The 21,557-nt window shown below is 43.4% G+C and overlaps 9 non-coding genes across 9 annotated transcripts; 1 reads left to right on the forward strand and 8 right to left on the reverse strand.

Moving 5' to 3' along the window:
• Positions 1–5,033: 5,033 nt before the first annotated feature.
• Positions 5,034–5,115, reverse strand: TRNAS-UGA (transfer RNA serine (anticodon UGA)). The gene has a single exon. It is a non-coding gene; the product is annotated as a tRNA-Ser (tRNA).
• Positions 5,116–7,164: 2,049 nt separating this feature from the next.
• TRNAS-UGA (transfer RNA serine (anticodon UGA)) lies at positions 7,165–7,246 on the reverse strand. The gene has a single exon. It is a non-coding gene; the product is annotated as a tRNA-Ser (tRNA).
• A 2,049-nt stretch (positions 7,247–9,295) lies between these two features.
• Positions 9,296–9,377, reverse strand: TRNAS-UGA (transfer RNA serine (anticodon UGA)). Its single transcript has one exon. It is a non-coding gene; the product is annotated as a tRNA-Ser (tRNA).
• Positions 9,378–11,426: 2,049 nt separating this feature from the next.
• TRNAS-UGA (transfer RNA serine (anticodon UGA)) lies at positions 11,427–11,508 on the reverse strand. Its single transcript has one exon. It is a non-coding gene; the product is annotated as a tRNA-Ser (tRNA).
• Positions 11,509–13,557: 2,049 nt separating this feature from the next.
• TRNAS-UGA (transfer RNA serine (anticodon UGA)) lies at positions 13,558–13,639 on the reverse strand. The gene has a single exon. It is a non-coding gene; the product is annotated as a tRNA-Ser (tRNA).
• A 2,049-nt stretch (positions 13,640–15,688) lies between these two features.
• On the reverse strand, positions 15,689–15,770 carry TRNAS-UGA (transfer RNA serine (anticodon UGA)). Its single transcript has one exon. It is a non-coding gene; the product is annotated as a tRNA-Ser (tRNA).
• Positions 15,771–17,819: 2,049 nt separating this feature from the next.
• TRNAS-UGA (transfer RNA serine (anticodon UGA)) lies at positions 17,820–17,901 on the reverse strand. The gene has a single exon. It is a non-coding gene; the product is annotated as a tRNA-Ser (tRNA).
• A 2,049-nt stretch (positions 17,902–19,950) lies between these two features.
• TRNAS-UGA (transfer RNA serine (anticodon UGA)) lies at positions 19,951–20,032 on the reverse strand. Its single transcript has one exon. It is a non-coding gene; the product is annotated as a tRNA-Ser (tRNA).
• Positions 20,033–21,455: 1,423 nt separating this feature from the next.
• Positions 21,456–21,529, forward strand: TRNAT-AGU (transfer RNA threonine (anticodon AGU)). Its single transcript has one exon. It is a non-coding gene; the product is annotated as a tRNA-Thr (tRNA).
• Positions 21,530–21,557: the final 28 nt, after the last annotated feature.

Below are 21,557 nucleotides of genomic sequence, written 5' to 3' on the forward strand. Positions count from 1 at the left end.
GCCGAGCACCAGTCGACACACACCGCTAGCCAAACGCCAGTCCACGTACACCGCTAGCCATGCGCCAGTCCAGGCACACCGCCAGCCAAGCGCCAGTCCAGGCACACCGGCAGCCAATCGCCAATCCACCTACACCGCCAGCCAAGCTCCAGTCCACGGACACCACCAGCCAAGCACCAGTCCGCACACACCACCAGTCCACGCACACCGCCAGCCAAGTACCAGTCCACGCACACCGCCAGCCAAGCACCATTCCACGCACACCGCCAGTCAAGCTCCAGTCCACGCACACCACTAGCCAAGCTCTCCAGTCCACGGACACCACCAGCCAAGCTCCAGTCCACAGACACCACCAGCCAAACACCAGTCCGCACACACCACCAGTCCACACACACCGCCAGCTAAGTACCAGTCCACGCACACCGCCAGCCAAGCACCATTCCACGCACACCGCCAGCCAAGCACCATTCCACGCACACCGCCAGCCAAGCACCATTCCACGCACACCACCAGCCACGCACCAGTCCACGCACACCGCCAGTCCATGCACACCGCCAGTCCACGCACACCGTCAGCCAAGCACCATTCCACGCACACCACCAACCAAGTGCCAGTCCACACACACCAACAGCCAAGCGCAAGCCTACACACACCGCCATCACATTTAGGATTTTTTTAGAAAAAAATAAAAACACAAACAAATTGCAAATAGATACAAATCTTCTAACAGAAAATCAGCAACTAAATACATTGCACTAACACCAACCTTGAAACAGAATCATATTTTCCAAAGAATACAGACCAGGCAGTTCACTTTACCACTCATGAATGTTCCCAGAAATTTTTTCGCGTGTGGTACGCTCTGAAACAAGCAGGGAGACACAGTGCAGGATGAGAGGGACAATCGGGGCAGTACATACGACTCTCCTTCCGCAAACCTCTTCGCCAACAGACTCTACATCTCCTACTGGGAAAATCTTTTGCGGGTGTGGGAGGAATGTGATCTGGAAAGTGGCGTTCTTTCAATCTAGCAACATCCTCCACCACTCCAACTCTAGGAACACTTGCCTTTTCCACTACAACAAGGCTGCCTATTACAGACTCCTGAAACTTAGCAAAAGTCATCTTTGACTCAGGGCAAGAATCCTGGAACACAACAAAAGCATTAAACATTGCCAAGTGGAAAAGATGGATAGCCAACTTCTTGTACCAAATGTAAGCCTTACGAAGAGCAGTGTAAGGTTCCAACCTCTGATCTACTCTGTCAACACCACCCATGTGCCTATTATAGTCTAAAATGCACACAGGTTTGCGCACTTCAGCGACCTGACCCCAAACAGTCACAGGTGCAGTGCTTTCATCATGGATGGAAGTCAGCATGTAGACATCTCTCCTGTCTGTAAACTTCTCAGCAAGAAGCTCCTGGCAACGCAACGCACTGCACTGTCCCCGCACAAGCTTTTGACAAACAAGTTCTTTCGGGAAACCTTTACGGTTAGAGCGGATTGTGCCACAAGCAAAAGTGTCCACTTTGGCCAATTCCCTGAACAACCGCACACCAGTGTAGAAGTTATCTACATATAAATGGTGGCCTTTGTTAAAAAATCCTCTACCAAGTTCCCAAACAATTTTCTCAGTCACTCCAAAAGTGGATGGACAACCAGGGAGGTTAAACCTAGATTCCTTACCGGTGTACACCCTGAAATTAGAGACATATCCAGTCCTACTGTCACACAGCATATACAGCTTTATTCCATAGCGTGCCCTCTTACTAGGAATGTATTGCCTAAAAACCAAGCGGCCCTTGAACAACACCAAAGACTCATCCACTGCAATTTCTCTACCAGTGGCATAAATCTCAGAAAATCGATCAACAAAGTGATCAAGGACAGGCCTAATCTTAAAAAGACGGTCACAATCAGGGTGATCTCGTGGCAACGCTAAACCATTATCAACAAAGTGCATCATCCGAAGCAGAAGCAAATACCTGTCACGAGTCATGACTGCCGGAAAAATAGACGTTGCCATCAAGGGACTGCTAGACCAATATGAAGCCATTGATGGCTTCCTTAGCAAGCCCATCAAAAAAGTTAAACCCAAGAACTTCTTCATCTCTTCAACATTTGTGGGAGTCCACCGGGTAGCTCTAGAGTGTGGCTTAAGACTGGCACTGTTGTCCCTCAAAAACTGTTCGGCATACAAATTAGTCTGCTCAACAATCTCTGCCAAAAACACATCGTCCATAAACAACTGAAAAAAATTTACAGGCAAAAAGTTCTCAGTATTCACTCTAGACCCTGGAACACCAGTAAACTCTGGCAATTCCGGCTGCACCATGCCAGGGGCAACCCAGAGGTCATCACTTTCAACGGGAAGCCTTGCAGCCCCAGCCTGCAGCCCAGATGTCTCTTGCCGCACTACACCAACGGGAAGCCTTGCAGCCGCAGGCTGCAACCCAGAAGCCTCTTGTCGCACTACACCAACGGGAAGCCTTGCAGCCGCAGGCTGCAGCCCAGATGCCTCTTGCCGCACTATCGGCACATCAGTCTCCTCCTCTAACACAGGCACTTCATCCGCACTAAGAGTATCTTCATCATCCGATGACCCCATACGGAGAGAAAACTCACTGCCAGAATCGTCCCCTGCCTCCTCTCCCTCAGATGCAGAGTCAGTCTCTGAACCAATATCAGAGGAAGACTCAAACAGCAAACCAACAACCTGCTGAGCAGTAATCCTGCGGCTAGCCATTATACTTACTAAGATAGAAGACTGCACAAACAAGTCAACAACAACCAACAATGTGCACACCAAGTAAGTAAAGAAATGTGTACCTTTATCACAAAGATCAATGTACTCAAAAACTATACAATCCAATTACAAGAGACAGCTGCACTCACCAGAAACAAACTCTGCAGTGACACAGCAAAAACCAACGATATCAAACTAGAAAGAAGAAAAAAAAACAAATTACTCACAAGACAACAAAATACACATCGAGCACCAATGCAAAAAGTTTTTGACACTCAAAAACCAAACATACTGCTATTATTACACCATTTGCAAAAAAAAAAACCAGGCAGAGAAATCAAACACATTTACATTGTACAAAAATAAGTCTCTTACCAAACTACACAAACAGCAGAACCACCAGCCACAAAACGGCAACGTGAAAAGAAGAAAAGCCTTCACCTAGAACAAAAAAGTAAACAAGAAAAAAACATTACAATTGGAATTCACAAAAAATATAACACTAAACATTATAACATGCTATGTCACTACCCAAATGGTCAATCGGGTTGTGTGCCAGGTGGGGCAGAAAACAAATTGCACCCTGGAAGCGAGGGGTCACTTCTATTTTTATTTGAACTAATTCCCTGGGGTCTAGTGGGCTTTTCTGCCCCCCGTGGGGGCAGAAACGGCGAAAAAATAAAACCGATCTGCCCAAGGGGTCGCTTCCTACAATAATATTTATATCCCTGGTGTCTAGTGGGCTTTTCTGCCCCCCCCCCCAGGAGCAGAAATGGCGAAAAAATAACACCTATCTGCCCCCAGAGGGGGCAGAAAAGTCTTCCAAATATTTAGGGGCCCTAGGAAGCGACCCTTGCCCAAGGGGCCGCTTCCTACGTAAATACTGATATCCCTGGTGTCTAGTGGGCTTTTCTGCCCCCCCTGGGAGCAGAAACGGCGAAAATAAAACACCGATCTGCCCCCAGAGGGGGCAGAAAAGTCTTACAAAAATGTGTGGGCCCAAGGAAGCGACCCTTGCCCAAGGGGTCGCTTCCTACAATAATAATAAGATCCCTGGTGTCTAGTGGGCTTTTCTGCCCCCCCTGGGAGCAGAAACAGCAAAAAAATGACACCGATCTGCCCCCAGAGGGGGCAGAAAAGTCTTCCAAATATTTAGGGGCCCAAGGAAGCGACCCTTGCCCAAGGGGTCGCTTCCTACATAAATACAAATATCCCTGGTGTCTAGTGGGCTTTCTGCCCCCCCTGGGAGCAGAAACGGCGAAAAAAAACCACCGATCTGCCCCCAGAGGCAGAATAGTCTTCAAATAATAAATGGCCCCAAGGAAGCGACCCTTACCCAAGGGGTCGCTTCCTACATAAATACAATTATCCCTGGTGTCTAGTGGGCTTTTCTGCCCCCCCTGGAAGCAGAAACGGCAAAAAAAAAAATGATCTGCCCCCAGAGGGGGCAGAAAAGTCTACAAATAATAGATGGCACCAGGAAGCGACCCTTACCCAAGGGGTCGCTTCCAAAATAAAAAAAAAACACATCCCTGGTGTCTAGTGGGGCATCCCTGCTCCACGATCGCGACGCTGTGCGCGATCGTGGAGCAGGAATGCCCTGTATTGAGACATCAGGGGAGAGGAAATACTCTTTCCTCTCCCCCGATGCCTCAATACACTCTAAAAGTCCCCCGCCACCCCACCGGAGCAAACAACACTCACCTTCCTCTGTGGACGCCTGGAAGCAAATGGCTTCCAGGCGTCCGAGCACTTCCTGATGACGCCAGCGCGCGCTGTGCGCGCTGACGTCACCAGGAAGCGTGGGGGGGCTCGGGGGTGGCAGCGGAAACTCTTCCGCTGCCATCCCCGTCTGTGGGGACACGATCGATGCCCCAGGGGGGGAGTGCCAGCGCTTCCCCCAGGGGCTGTCCTCATGACGGAGCGGTTCCGTCATGAGCACAGCCCAACTGATGCTCATGACGGAACCGCTCCGTCATGAGCATCCAAGGGGTTAATGTCTGCCAGGTGTTAGTGATATGAACAAATGCAGAAGATAAATCAATTCACTTATATGAGAGTATGCTCATTTCAGTATCAGTTTGGTTTTTATGAAGTGAAAAGATGTTTTTAAGCTGCACTGCCATCAAAGTACAACATGGGAAGCAGTAATGCAAGCTTCAAACAACAGGTTCAGCACACTTAGCACAAGAGTAGCAAAGACACAATTATGCGGATATGCAGATGTTTACGAACCACATAATTAGTTTCCACGTCAAAATGTAATGACATAATAAAAAGGAAAGCGTAGTCGGCAGGATTCGAACCTGCGCAGGGAGACCCCAATGGATTTCAAGTCCATCGCCTTAACCACTCGGCCACGACTACACCTTTCAAGATGTGCACTCACTCATAAATAAGCTGTAATGTGGTCTATAGTATGGGTAAAAGATGTTAGTTAATGAAGGGAAGGCGCAGACAATATTGAGCACATAATCTTCTTTATAAGGTTATAAACTGTGTTCTCTGGAGAATCACAGAAGAAGGCGCAGCAAGGGTCCAGTTCTATGAAAGTGAAGGGAGGGGCAGGTATGAGAGATTGGGTAAGGATTACAGAGAAAAAGGTACAGGAAGTGAAGGGTTAAGGATTGAGAGCCCAGTGAGTGACAGTGTGTGGTATGGATTAAGCTCGGGTGTGAGATGAACCTGCATAGCATTGAGCATGCGAGTGCTACCAAGCCGAGACCAGTACCTTTCTGGATGAGTGTGGCAGATGGGAGGGTCTGCGGATGATTCTTGCCTTCAATCCATCTTTTCTGGGGAGTGATGGTCGTGCAGCTCTTGTTATTGAAGCACGTTCAGTGCAGCTCATTAAATACTATCTGTGTTCTTTGGTGATGCTCCCCGGTGTGTGCGAATTGGTGCAGGATTATTGGAGCGCTTCAATGTCTTGGCCTGAAACTATGATGGGTCAGCAATGGCCTGTCTGTCTGTCTATTCAATGTCTCTGTGTACAGTCACTGCATCTTCACTTTCAATAGAACTCCTTTAGTATCACATTATGCTTTGGCCGGTTAGGTCAGTTGGTTAGAGCATGGTGCTAGTAACACCAAGGCTGTGAGTTCGATCTCCGTACGGGCAACACCTTTTCCATAACGTAGAAAAGAAATCCATTAAAAAACAAGGCTATAAAAACACCATATAGGGTTGTTGTTTATTCTGGTAATTTACTGAGCTCTGGTGGCTGATGTTTGGACCAGGACCAGGGTGAGTATTGCTATAGCCATGTAAAGGGCACTGCGGGCTATCAGCCCTCCTTGCTGTGAAACCCGCCTCTGTCAAGTTTTCTTGGGTCTCTCAAAGTGCACTTTGTGAAGCGCTGTTTGAACATGGACGCGTCACTGAGGTGACACTTTCTCTCCGTGAGTTGCGGTTCCTCTGCTTCTTGGTGGGATGTCCAGAGGTCACGAGAGGTGAAGGAAAGAGCACATGGGTAATGTAGACATCAGGAATGATCTTGTGTATATTGGTGACCTTTAAATAATTGTAATCTGGTTTAGTTTAACGAATGCATTGAGCCCCTGGCCCATCAGTGTAAAACTTTAGAAAATAAATACAGATACGTACGTATAATGATATTAGTTTTTCATGACCCTCTTTGTAATATTTCCATCTTAATTTCAGATTTTTCTTCTCCATTTTCTTTTCGGTAGCAGCTGAAAAATATAAAATCTTTCAAGACAGAAAAATATGCAGGGCCTCACAGTGACACCAGGACTGAAGGTACAGTGGTGAGTCGTGAAACAGAGTAGTTGCTGTGGCTTAGTTGGTTAAAGCGCCTGTCTAATAAACAGGAGATCCTGAGTTCGAATCTCAGCAGTACCTTTTGTTTTACACAACCTCATAGAAGAGGTACTGTTAGATAATAGACTCATTCTTTGTAAACCCAGTTGGTCCTATTATATTTAGGGCTCCCGGTTTTATGGTGTTTATTTTTTTGACATTTCCGTCTGTATTTATCCATATTTAATTTGTTGTCAACTTTATCTGTATTCATCCATATTTATTATGGGTTTTGTGAGAAAAATAAAGCTGAAACTGGTATATTTCCATATTTATTTAACCAATAAATATGCAGCCATGCTTTAATGTCTGCCAGGTGTTAGTGATATGAACAAATGCAGAAGATAAATCAATTCACTTATATGAGAGTATGCGCATTTCAGTATCAGTTTGGTTTTTATGAAGTGAAAAGATGTTTTTAAGCTGCACTGACATCAAAGTACAACATGGGAAGCAGTAATGCAAGCTTCAAACAACAGGTTCAGCACACTTAGCACAAGAGTAGCAAAGACACAATTATGCGGATATGCAGATGTTTACGAACCACATAATTAGTTTCCACGTCAAAATGTAATGACATAATAAAAAGGAAAGCGTAGTCGGCAGGATTCGAACCTGCGCAGGGAGACCCCAATGGATTTCAAGTCCATCGCCTTAACCACTCAGCCACGACTACACCTTTCAAGATGTGCACTCACTCATAAATAAGCTGTAATGTGGTCTATAGTATGGGTAAAAGATGTTAGTTAATGAAGGGAAGGCGCAGACAATATTGAGCACATAATCTTCTTTATAAGGTTATAAACTGTGTTCTCTGGAGTTTCACAGAAGAAGGCGCAGCAAGGGTCCAGTTCTATGAAAGTGAAGGGAGGGGCAGGTATGAGAGATTGGGTAAGGATTACAGAGAAAAAGGTACAGGAAGTGAAGGGTTAAGGATTGAGAGCCCAGTGAGTGACAGTGTGTGGTATGGATTAAGCTCGGGTGTGAGATGAACCTGCATAGCATTGAGCATGCGAGTGCTACCAAGCCGAGACCAGTACCTTTCTGGATGAGTGTGGCAGATGGGAGGGTCTGCGGATGATTCTTGCCTTCAATCCATCTTTTCTGGGGAGTGATGGTCGTGCAGCTCTTGTTATTGAAGCACGTTCAGTGCAGCTCATTAAATACTATCTGTGTTCTTTGGTGATGCTCCCCGGTGTGTGCGAATTGGTGCAGGATTATTGGAGCGCTTCAATGTCTTGGCCTGAAACTATGATGGGTCAGCAATGGCCTGTCTGTCTGTCTATTCAATGTCTCTGTGTACAGTCACTGCATCTTCACTTTCAATAGAACTCCTTTAGTATCACATTATGCTTTGGCCGGTTAGGTCAGTTGGTTAGAGCATGGTGCTAGTAACACCAAGGCTGTGAGTTCGATCTCCGTACGGGCAACACCTTTTCCATAACGTAGAAAAGAAATCCATTAAAAAACAAGGCTATAAAAACACCATATAGGGTTGTTGTTTATTCTGGTAATTTACTGAGCTCTGGTGGCTGATGTTTGGACCAGGACCAGGGTGAGTATTGCTATAGCCATGTAAAGGGCACTGCGGGCTATCAGCCCTCCTTGCTGTGAAACCCGCCTCTGTCAAGTTTTCTTGGGTCTCTCAAAGTGCACTTTGTGAAGCGCTGTTTGAACATGGACGCGTCACTGAGGTGACACTTTCTCTCCGTGAGTTGCGGTTCCTCTGCTTCTTGGTGGGATGTCCAGAGGTCACGAGAGGTGAAGGAAAGAGCACATGGGTAATGTAGACATCAGGAATGATCTTGTGTATATTGGTGACCTTTAAATAATTGTAATCTGGTTTAGTTTAACGAATGCATTGAGCCCCTGGCCCATCAGTGTAAAACTTTAGAAAATAAATACAGATACGTACGTATAATGATATTAGTTTTTCATGACCCTCTTTGTAATATTTCCATCTTAATTTCAGATTTTTCTTCTCCATTTTCTTTTCGGTAGCAGCTGAAAAATATAAAATCTTTCAAGACAGAAAAATATGCAGGGCCTCACAGTGACACCAGGACTGAAGGTACAGTGGTGAGTCGTGAAACAGAGTAGTTGCTGTGGCTTAGTTGGTTAAAGCGCCTGTCTAATAAACAGGAGATCCTGAGTTCGAATCTCAGCAGTACCTTTTGTTTTACACAACCTCATAGAAGAGGTACTGTTAGATAATAGACTCATTCTTTGTAAACCCAGTTGGTCCTATTATATTTAGGGCTCCCGGTTTTATGGTGTTTATTTTTTTGACATTTCCGTCTGTATTTATCCATATTTAATTTGTTGTCAACTTTATCTGTATTCATCCATATTTATTATGGGTTTTGTGAGAAAAATAAAGCTGAAACTGGTATATTTCCATATTTATTTAACCAATAAATATGCAGCCATGCTTTAATGTCTGCCAGGTGTTAGTGATATGAACAAATGCAGAAGATAAATCAATTCACTTATATGAGAGTATGCGCATTTCAGTATCAGTTTGGTTTTTATGAAGTGAAAAGATGTTTTTAAGCTGCACTGACATCAAAGTACAACATGGGAAGCAGTAATGCAAGCTTCAAACAACAGGTTCAGCACACTTAGCACAAGAGTAGCAAAGACACAATTATGCGGATATGCAGATGTTTACGAACCACATAATTAGTTTCCACGTCAAAATGTAATGACATAATAAAAAGGAAAGCGTAGTCGGCAGGATTCGAACCTGCGCAGGGAGACCCCAATGGATTTCAAGTCCATCGCCTTAACCACTCGGCCACGACTACACCTTTCAAGATGTGCACTCACTCATAAATAAGCTGTAATGTGGTCTATAGTATGGGTAAAAGATGTTAGTTAATGAAGGGAAGGCGCAGACAATATTGAGCACATAATCTTCTTTATAAGGTTATAAACTGTGTTCTCTGGAGAATCACAGAAGAAGGCACAGCAAGGGTCCAGTTCTATGAAAGTGAAGGGAGGGGCAGGTATGAGAGATTGGGTAAGGAGTACAGAGAAAAAGGTACAGGAAGTGAAGGGTTAAGGATTGAGAGCCCAATGAGTGACAGTGTGTGGTATGGATTAAGCTCGGGTGTGAGATGAACCTGCATAGCATTGAGCATGCAAGTGCTACCAAGCCGAGACTAGTACCTTTCTGGATGAGTGTGGCAGATGGGAGGGTCTGCGGATGATTCTTGCCTTCAATCCATCTTTTCTGGGGAGTGATGGCCGTGCAGCTCTTGTTATTGAAGCACGTTCAGTGCAGCTCATTAAATACTATCTGTGTTCTTTGGTGATGCTCCCCGGTGTGTGCGAATTGGTGCAGGATTATTGGAGCGCTTCAATGTCTTGGCCTGAAACTATGATGGGTCAGCAATGGCCTGTCTGTCTGTCTATTCAATGTCTCTGTGTACAGTCACTGACTCTTCAGTTTCAATAGAACTCCTTTAGTATCACACTATGCTTTGGCCGGTTAGGTCAGTTGGTTAGAGCATGGTGCTAGTAACACCAAGGCTGTGAGTTCGATCTCCGTACGGGCAACACCTTTTCCATAACGTAAAAAAGAAATCCATTAAAAAACAAGGCTATAAAAACACCATATAGGGTTGTTGTTTATTCTGGTAATTTACTGAGCTCTGGTGGCTGATGTTTGGACCAGGACCAGGGTGAGTATTGCTATAGCCATGTAAAGGGCACTGCGGGCTATCAGCCCTCCTTGCTGTGAAACCCGCCTCTGTCAAGTTTTCTTGGGTCTCTCAAAGTGCACTTTGTGAAGCGCTGTTTGAACATGGACGCGTCACTGAGGTGACACTTTCTCTCCGTGAGTTGCGGTTCCTCTGCTTCTTGGTGGGATGTCCAGAGGTCACGAGAGGTGAAGGAAAGAGCACATGGGTAATGTAGACATCAGGAATGATCTTGTGTATATTGGTGACCTTTAAATAATTGTAATCTGGTTTAGTTTAACGAATGCATTGAGCCCCTGGCCCATCAGTGTAAAACTTTAGAAAATAAATACAGATACGTACGTATAATGATATTAGTTTTTCATGACCCTCTTTGTAATATTTCCATCTTAATTTCAGATTTTTCTTCTCCATTTTCTTTTCGGTAGCAGCTGAAAAATATAAAATCTTTCAAGACAGAAAAATATGCAGGGCCTCACAGTGACACCAGGACTGAAGGTACAGTGGTGAGTCGTGAAACAGAGTAGTTGCTGTGGCTTAGTTGGTTAAAGCGCCTGTCTAATAAACAGGAGATCCTGAGTTCGAATCTCAGCAGTACCTTTTGTTTTACACAACCTCATAGAAGAGGTACTGTTAGATAATAGACTCATTCTTTGTAAACCCAGTTGGTCCTATTATATTTAGGGCTCCCGGTTTTATGGTGTTTATTTTTTTGACATTTCCGTCTGTATTTATCCATATTTAATTTGTTGTCAACTTTATCTGTATTCATCCATATTTATTATGGGTTTTGTGAGAAAAATAAAGCTGAAACTGGTATATTTCCATATTTATTTAACCAATAAATATGCAGCCATGCTTTAATGTCTGCCAGGTGTTAGTGATATGAACAAATGCAGAAGATAAATCAATTCACTTATATGAGAGTATGCGCATTTCAGTATCAGTTTGGTTTTTATGAAGTGAAAAGATGTTTTTAAGCTGCACTGACATCAAAGTACAACATGGGAAGCAGTAATGCAAGCTTCAAACAACAGGTTCAGCACACTTAGCACAAGAGTAGCAAAGACACAATTATGCGGATATGCAGATGTTTACGAACCACATAATTAGTTTCCACGTCAAAATGTAATGACATAATAAAAAGGAAAGCGTAGTCGGCAGGATTCGAACCTGCGCAGGGAGGCCCCAATGGATTTCAAGTCCATCGCCTTAACCACTCGGCCACGACTACACCTTTCAAGATGTGCACTCACTCATAAATAAGCTGTAATGTGGTCTATAGTATGGGTAAAAGATGTTAGTTAATGAAGGGAAGGCGCAGACAATATTGAGCACATAATCTTCTTTATAAGGTTATAAACTGTGTTCTCTGGAGAATCACAGAAGAAGGCACAGCAAGGGTCCAGTTCTATGAAAGTGAAGGGAGGGGCAGGTATGAGAGATTGGGTAAGGAGTACAGAGAAAAAGGTACAGGAAGTGAAGGGTTAAGGATTGAGAGCCCAATGAGTGACAGTGTGTGGTATGGATTAAGCTCGGGTGTGAGATGAACCTGCATAGCATTGAGCATGCGAGTGCTACCAAGCCGAGACCAGTACCTTTCTGGATGAGTGTGGCAGATGGGAGGGTCTGCGGATGATTCTTGCCTTCAATCCATCTTTTCTGGGGAGTGATGGCCGTGCAGCTCTTGTTATTGAAGCACGTTCAGTGCAGCTCATTAAATACTATCTGTGTTCTTTGGTGATGCTCCCCGGTGTGTGCGAATTGGTGCAGGATTATTGGAGCGCTTCAATGTCTTGGCCTGAAACTATGATGGGTCAGCAATGGCCTGTCTGTCTGTCTATTCAATGTCTCTGTGTACAGTCACTGACTCTTCAGTTTCAATAGAACTCCTTTAGTATCACATTATGCTTTGGCCGGTTAGGTCAGTTGGTTAGAGCATGGTGCTAGTAACACCAAGGCTGTGAGTTCGATCTCCGTACGGGCAACACCTTTTCCATAACGTAGAAAAGAAATCCATTAAAAAACAAGGCTATAAAAACACCATATAGGGTTGTTGTTTATTCTGGTAATTTACTGAGCTCTGGTGGCTGATGTTTGGACCAGGACCAGGGTGAGTATTGCTATAGCCATGTAAAGGGCACTGCGGGCTATCAGCCCTCCTTGCTGTGAAACCCGCCTCTGTCAAGTTTTCTTGGGTCTCTCAAAGTGCACTTTGTGAAGCGCTGTTTGAACATGGACGCGTCACTGAGGTGACACTTTCTCTCCGTGAGTTGCGGTTCCTCTGCTTCTTGGTGGGATGTCCAGAGGTCACGAGAGGTGAAGGAAAGAGCACATGGGTAATGTAGACATCAGGAATGATCTTGTGTATATTGGTGACCTTTAAATAATTGTAATCTGGTTTAGTTTAACGAATGCATTGAGCCCCTGGCCCATCAGTGTAAAACTTTAGAAAATAAATACAGATACGTACGTATAATGATATTAGTTTTTCATGACCCTCTTTGTAATATTTCCATCTTAATTTCAGATTTTTCTTCTCCATTTTCTTTTCGGTAGCAGCTGAAAAATATAAAATCTTTCAAGACAGAAAAATATGCAGGGCCTCACAGTGACACCAGGACAGAAGGTACAGTGGTGAGTCGTGAAACAGAGTAGTTGCTGTGGCTTAGTTGGTTAAAGCGCCTGTCTAATAAACAGGCGATCCTGAGTTCGAATCTCAGCAGTACCTTTTGTTTTACACAACCTCATAGAAGAGGTACTGTTAGATAATAGACTCATTCTTTGTAAACCCAGTTGGTCCTATTATATTTAGGGCTCCCGGTTTTATGGTGTTTATTTTTTTGACATTTCCGTCTGTATTTATGCATATTTAATTTGTTGTCAACTTTATCTGTATTCATCCATATTTATTATGGGTTTTGTGAGAAAAATAAAGCTGTAACTGGTATATTTCCATATTTATTTAACCAATAAATATGCAGCCATGCTTTAATGTCTGCCAGGTGTTAGTGATATGAACAAATGCAGAAGATAAATCAATTCACTTACATGAGAGTATGCGCATTTCAGTATCAGTTTAGTTTTTATGAAGTGAAAAGATGTTTTTAAGCTGCACTGCCATCAAAGTACAACATGGGAAGCAGTAATGCAAGCTTCAAACAACAGGTTCAGCACACTTAGCACAAGAGTAGCAAAGACACAATTATGCGGCTATGCAGATGTTTACGAACCACATAATTAGTTTCCACGTCAAAATGTAATGACATAATAAAAAGGAAAGCGTAGTCAGCAGGATTCGAACCTGCACGGGGAGACCCCAATGGATTTCAAGTCCATCGCCTTAACCACTCGGCCACAACTACACCTTTCAAGATGTGCACTCACTCATAAATAAGCTGTAATGTGGTCTATAGTATGGGTAAAAGATGTTAGTTAATGAAGGGAAGGCGCAGACAATATTGAGCACATAATCTTCTTTAGAAGGTTATAAACTGTGTTCTCTGGAGAATCACAGAAGAAGGCGCAGCAAGGGTCCAGTTCTATGAAAGTGAAGGGAGGGGCAGGTATGAGAGATTGGGTAAGGAGTACAGAGAAAAAGGTACAGGAAGTGAAGGGTTAAGGATTGAGAGCCCAGTGAGTGACAGTGTGTGGTATGGATTAAGCTCGGGTGTGAGATGAACCTGCATAGCATTGAGCATGCGAGTGCTACCAAGCCGAGACCAGTACCTTTCTGGATGAGTGTGGCAGATGGGAGGGTCTGCGGATGATTCTTGCCTTCAATCCATCTTTTCTGGGGAGTGATGGCCGTGCAGCTCTTGTTATTGAAGCACGTTCAGTGCAGCTCATTAAATACTATCTGTGTTCTTTGGTGATGCTCCCCGGTGTGTGCGAATTGGTGCAGGATTATTGGAGCGCTTCAATGTCTTGGCCTGAAACTATGATGGGTCAGCAATGGCCTGTCTGTCTGTCTATTCAATGTCTCTGTGTACAGCCACTGCCTCTTCAGTTTCAATAGAACTCCTTTAGTATCACATTATGCTTTGGCCAGTTAGGTCAGTTGGTTAGAGCATGGTGCTAGTAACACCAAGGCTGTGAGTTCGATCTCCGTACGGGCAACACCTTTTCCATAATGTAGAAAAGAAATCCATTAAAAAACAAGGCTATAAAAACACCATATAGGGTTGTTGTTTATTCTGGTAATTTACTGAGCTCTGGTGGCTGATGTTTGGACCAGGACCAGGGTGAGTATTGCTATAGCCATGTAAAGGGCACTGCGGGCTATCAGCCCTCCTTGCTGTGAAACCCGCCTCTGCCAAGTTTTCTTGGGTCTCTCAAAGTGCACTTTGTGAAGCGCTGTTTGAACATGGAAGCGTCACTGAGGTGACACTTTCTCTCTGTGAGTTGCGGTTCCTCTGCTTCTTGGTGGGATGTCCAGAGGTCACGAGAGGTGAAGGAAAGAGCACATGGGTAATGTAGACATCAGGAATGATCTTGTGTATATTGGTGACCTTTAAATAATTGTAATCTGGTTTAGTTTAACGAATGCATTGAGCCCCTGGCCCATCAGTGTAAAACTTTAGAAAATAAATACAGATACGTACGTATAATGATATTAGTTTTTCATGACCCTCTTTGTAATATTTCCATCTTAATATCAGATTTTTCTTCTCCATTTTCTTTTCGGTAGCAGCTGAAAAATATAAAATCTTTCAAGACAGAAAAATATGCAGGGCCTCACAGTGACACCAGGACAGAAGGTACAGTGGTGAGTCATGAAACAGAGTAGTTGCTGTGGCTTAGTTGGTTAAAGCGCCTATCTAATAAACAGGAGATCCTGAGTTCGAATCTCAGCAGTACCTTTTGTTTTACACAACCTCATAGAAGAGGTACTGTTAGATAATAGACTCATTCTTTGTAAACCCAGTTGGTCCTATTATATTTAGGGCTCCCGGTTTTATGGTGTTTATTTTTTTGACATTTCCGTCTGTATTTATCCATATTTAATTTGTTGTCAACTTTATCTGTATTCATCCATATTTATTATGGGTTTTGTGAGAAAAATAAAGCTGAAACTGGTATATTTCCATATTTATTTAACCAATAAATATGCAGCCATGCTTTAATGTCTGCCAGGTGTTAGTGATATGAACAAATGCAGAAGATAAATCAATTCACTTATATGAGAGTATGCGCATTTCAGTATCAGTTTGGTTTTTATGAAGTGAAAAGATGTTTTTAAGCTGCACTGCCATCAAAGTACAACATGGGAAGCAGTAATGCAAGCTTCAAACAACAGGTGCAGCACACTTAGCACAAGAGTAGCAAAGACACAATTATGCGGATATGCAGATGGTTACGAACCACATAATTAGTTTCCACGTCAAAATGTAATGACATAATAAAAATGAAAGCGTAGTCGGCAGGATTCGAACCTGCACGGGGAGCCCCCAATGGATTTCAAGTCCATCGCCTTAACCACTCGGCCACGACTACACCTTTCAAGATGTACACTCACTCATAAATAAGCTGTAATGTGGTCTATAGTATGGGTAAAAGATGTTAGTTAATGAAGGGAAGGCGCAGACAATATTGAGCACATAATCTTCTTTAGAAGGTTATAAACTGTGTTCTCTGGAGAATCACAGAAGAAGGCGCAGCAAGGGTCCAGTTCTATGAAAGTGAAGGGAGGGGCAGGTATGAGAGATTGGGTAAGGAGTATAGAGAAAAAGGTACAGGAAGTGAAGGGTTAAGGATTGAGAGCCCAGTGAGTGACAGTGTGTGGTATGGATTAAGCTCGGGTGTGAGATGAACCTGCATAGCATTGAGCATGCGAGTGCTACCAAGCCGAGACCAGTACCTTTCTGGATGAGTGTGGCAGATGGGAGGGTCTGCGGATGATTCTTGCCTTCAATCCATCTTTTCTGGGGAGTGATGGTCGTGCAGCTCTTGTTATTGAAGCACGTTCAGTGCAGCTCATTAAATACTATCTGTGTTCTTTGGTGATGCTCCCCGGTGTGTGCGAATTGGTGCAGGATTATTGGAGCGCTTCAATGTCTTGGCCTGAAACTATGATGGGTCAGCAATGGCCTGTCTGTCTGTCTATTCAATGTCTCTGTGTACAGTCACTGCCTCTTCAGTTTCAATAGAACTCCTTTAGTATCACATTATCCTTTGGCCGGTTAGGTCAGTTGGTTAGAGCATGGTGCTAGTAACACCAAGGCTGTGAGTTCGATCTCCGTACGGGCAACACCTTTTCCATAACGTAGAAAAGAAATCCATTAAAAAACAAGGCTATAAAAACACCATATAGGGTTGTTGTTTATTCTGGTAATTTACTGAGCTCTGGTGGCTGATGTTTGGACCAGGACCAGGGTGAGTATTGCTATAGCCATGTAAAGGGCACTGCGGGCTATCAGCCCTCCTTGCTGTGAAACCCGCCTCTGCCAAGTTTTCTTGGGTCTCTCAAAGTGCACTTTGTGAAGCGCTGTTTGAACATGGACGCGTCACTGAGGTGACACTTTCACTCCGTGAGTTGCGGTTCCTCTGCTTCTTGGTGGGATGTCCAGAGGTCAAGAGAGGTGAAGGAAAGAGCACATGGGTAATGTAGACATCAGGAATGATCTTGTGTATATTGGTGACCTTTAAATAATTGTAATCTGGTTTAGTTTAACGAATGCATTGAGCCCCTGGCCCATCAGTGTAAAACTTTAGAAAATAAATACAGATACGTACGTATAATGATATTAGTTTTTCATGACCCTCTTTGTAATATTTACATCTTAATTTCAGATTTTTCTTCTCCATTTTCTTTTCGGTAGCAGCTGAAAAATATAAAATCTTTCAAGACAGAAAAATATGCAGGGCCTCACAGTGACACCAGGACAGAAGGTACAGTGGTGAGTCGTGAAACAGAGTAGTTGCTGTGGCTTAGTTGGTTAAAGCGCCTGTCTAATAAACAGGAGATCCTGAGTTCGAATCTCAGCAGTACCTTTTGTTTTACACAACCTCATAGAAAAGGTACTGTTAGATAATAGACTCATTCTTTGTAAACCCAGTTGGTCCTATTATATTTAGGGCTCCCGGTTTTATGGTGTTTATTTTTTTGACATTTCCGTCTGTATTTATGCATATTTAATTTGTTGTCAACTTTATCTGTATTCATCCATGTTTATTATGGGTTTTGTGAGAAAAATAAAGCTGAAACTGGTATATTTCCATATTTATTTAACCAATAAATATGCAGCCATGCTTTAATGTCTGCCAGGTGTTAGTGATATGAACAAATGCAGAAGATAAATCAATTCACTTATATGAGAGTATGCGCATTTCAGTATCAGTTTAGTTTTTATGAAGTGAAAAGATGTTTTTAAGCTGCACTGCCATCAAAGTACAACATGGGAAGCAGTAATGCAAGCTTCAAACAACAGGTGCAGCACACTTAGCACAAGAGTAGCAAAGACACAATTATGCGGATATGCAGATGTTTACGAACCACATAATTAGTTTCCACGTCAAAATGTAATGACATAATAAAAAAGAAAGCGTAGTCGGCAGGATTCGAACCTGCACGGGGAGACCACAATGGATTTCAAGTCCATCGCCTTAACCACTCGGCCACGACTACACCTTTCAAGATGTGCACTCACTCATAAATAAGCTGTAATGTGGTCTATAGTATGGGTAAAAGATGTTAGTTAATGAAGGGAAGGCGCAGACAATATTGAGCACATAATCTTCTTTATAAGGTTATAAACTGTGTTCTCTGGAGAATCACAGAAGAAGGCGCAGCACGGGTCCAGTTCTATGAAAGTGAAGGGAGGGGCAGGTATGAGAGATTGGGTAAGGAGTACAGAGAAAAAGGTACAGGAAGTGAAGGGTTAAGGATTGAGAGCCCAGTGAGTGACAGTGTGTGGTATGGATTAAGCTCGGGTGTGAGATGAACCTGCATAGCATTGAGCATGCGAGTGCTACCAAGCCGAGACCAGTACCTTTCTGGATGAGTGTGGCAGATGGGAGGGTCTGCGGATGATTCTTGCCTTCAATCCATCTTTTCTGGGGAGTGATGGTCGTGCAGCTCTTGTTATTGAAGCACGTTCAGTGCAGCTCATTAAATACTATCTGTGTTCTTTGGTGATGCTCCCCGGTGTGTGCGAATTGGTGCAGGATTATTGGAGCGCTTCAATGTCTTGGCCTGAAACTATGATGGGTCAGCAATGGCCTGTCTGTCTGTCTATTTAATGTCTCTGTGTACAGTCACTGCCTCTTCAGTTTCAATAGAACTCCTTTAGTATCATTTTATGCTTTGGCCGGTTAGGTCAGTTGGTTAGAGCATGGTGCTTGTAACACCAAGGCTGTGAGTTCGATCTCCGTACGGGCAACACCCTTTCCATAAAGTAGAAAAGAAATCCATTAAAAAACAAGGCTATAAAAACACCATATAGGGTTGTTGTTTATTCTGGTAATTTACTGAGCTCTGGTGGCTGATGTTTGGACCAGGACCAGGGTGAGTATTGCTATAGCCATGTAAAGGGCACTGCGGGCTATCAGCCCTCCTTGCTGTGATACCCGCCTCTGCCAAGTTTTCTTGGGTCTCTCAAAGTGCACTTTGTGAAGCGCTGTTCGAACATGGACGCGTCACTTAGGTGACACTTTCTCTCCGTGAGTTGCGGTTCCTCTGCTTCTTGGTGGGATGTCCAGAGGCCACGAGAGGTGAAGGAAAGAGCACATGGGTAATGTAGGCATCAGGAATGATCTTGTGTATATTGGTGACCTTTAAATAATTGTAATCTGGTTTAGTTTAACGAATGCATTGAGCCCCTGGCCCATCAGTGTAAAACTTTAGAAAATAAATACAGATACGTACGTATAATGATATTAGTTTTTCATGACCCTCTTTGTAATATTTACATCTTAATTTCAGATTTTTCTTCTCCATTTTCTTTTCGGTAGCAGCTGAAAAATATAAAATCTTTCAAGACAGAAAAATATGCAGGGCCTCACAGTGACACCAGGACAGAAGGTACAGTGGTGAGTCGTGAAACAGAGTAGTTGCTGTGGCTTAGTTGGTTAAAGCGCCTGTCTAATAAACAGGAGATCCTGAGTTCGAATCTCAGCAGTACCTTTTGTTTTACACAACCTCATAGAAAAGGTACTGTTAGATAATAGACTCATTCTTTGTAAACCCAGTTGGTCCTATTATATTTAGGGCTCCCGGTTTTATGGTGTTTATTTTTTTGACATTTCCGTCTGTATTTATGCATATTTAATTTGTTGTCAACTTTATCTGTATTCATCCATGTTTATTATGGGTTTTGTGAGAAAAATAAAGCTGAAACTGGTATATTTCCATATTTATTTAACCAATAAATATGCAGCCATGCTTTAATGTCTGCCAGGTGTTAGTGATATGAACAAATGCAGAAGATAAATCAATTCACTTATATGAGAGTATGCGCATTTCAGTATCAGTTTAGTTTTTATGAAGTGAAAAGATGTTTTTAAGCTGCACTGCCATCAAAGTACAACATGGGAAGCAGTAATGCAAGCTTCAAACAACAGGTGCAGCACACTTAGCACAAGAGTAGCAAAGACACAATTATGCGGATATGCAGATGTTTACGAACCACATAATTAGTTTCCACGTCAAAATGTAATGACATAATAAAAAGGAAAGCGTAGTCGGCAGGATTCGAACCTGCACAGGGAGACCCCAATGGATTTCAAGTCCATCGCCTTAACCACTCGGCCACGACTACACCTTTCAAGATGTGCACTCACTCATAAATAAGCTGTAATGTGGTCTATAGTATGGGTAAAAGATGTTAGTTAATGAAGGGAAGGCGCAGACAATATTGAGCACATAATCTTCTTTATAAGGTTATAAACTGTGTTCTCTGGAGAATCACAGAAGAAGGCGCAGCAAGGGTCCAGTTCTATGAAAGTGAAGGGAGGGGCAGGTATGAGAGATTGGGTAAGGAGTACAGAGAAAAAGGTACAGGAAGTGAAGGGTTAAGGATTGAGAGCCCAGTGAGTGACAGTGTGTGGTATGGATTAAGCTCGGGTGTGAGATGAACCTGCATAGCATTGAGCATGCGAGTGCTACCAAGCCGAGACCAGTACCTTTCTGGATGAGTGTGGCAGATGGGAGGGTCTGCGGATGATTCTTGCCTTCAATCCATCTTTTCTGGGGAGTGATGGTCGTGCAGCTCTTGTTATTGAAGCACGTTCAGTGCAGCTCATTAAATACTATCTGTGTTCTTTGGTGATGCTCCCCGGTGTGTGCGAATTGGTGCAGGATTATTGGAGCGCTTCAATGTCTTGGCCTGAAACTATGATGGGTCAGCAATGGCCTGTCTGTCTGTCTATTCAATGTCTCTGTGTACAGTCACTGCCTCTTCAGTTTCAATAGAACTCCTTTAGTATCATTTTATGCTTTGGCCGGTTAGGTCAGTTGGTTAGAGCATGGTGCTTGTAACACCAAGGCTGTGAGTTCGATCTCCGTACGGGCAACACCCTTTCCATAAAGTAGAAAAGAAATCCATTAAAAAACAAGGCTATAAAAACACCATATAGGGTTGTTGTTTATTCTGGTAATTTACTGAGCTCTGGTGGCTGATGTTTGGACCAGGACCAGGGTGAGTATTGCTATAGCCATGTAAAGGGCACTGCGGGCTATCAGCCCTCCTTGCTGTGATACCCGCCTCTGCCAAGTTTTCTTGGGTCTCTCAAAGTGCACTTTGTGAAGCGCTGTTCGAACATGGACGCGTCACTTAGGTGACACTTTCTCTCCGTGAGTTGCGGTTCCTCTGCTTCTTGGTGGGATGTCCAGAGGCCACGAGAGGTGAAGGAAAGAGCACATGGGTAATGTAGGCATCAGGAATGATCTTGTGTATATTGGTGACCTTTAAATAATTGTAAACTGGTTTAGTTTAACGTTTGCATTGAGCCCCTGGCCCATCAGTGTAAAACTTTAGAAAATAAATACAGATACGTACGTATAATGATATTAGTTTTTCATGACCCTCTTTGTAATATTTCCATCTTAATATCAGATTTTTCTTCTCCATTTTCTTTTCGGTAGCAGCTGAAAAATATAAAATCTTACAAGACAGAAAAATATGCAGGGCCTCACAGTGACACCAGGACAGAAGGTACAGTGGTGAGTCTTGAAACAGAGTAGGTGCTGTGGCTTAGTTGGTTAAAGCGCTTGTCTAGTAAACAGGATATCCTGAGTTCGAATCTCAGCAGTACCTTTTGTTTTACACAACCTCATAGTAGAGG

The sequence above is a fragment of the Triturus cristatus genome, chromosome 4_2 (genome assembly GCF_964204655.1).
Source record: "Triturus cristatus chromosome 4_2, aTriCri1.1, whole genome shotgun sequence".
Taxonomy (NCBI): Eukaryota; Metazoa; Chordata; class Amphibia; order Caudata; family Salamandridae; genus Triturus; species Triturus cristatus.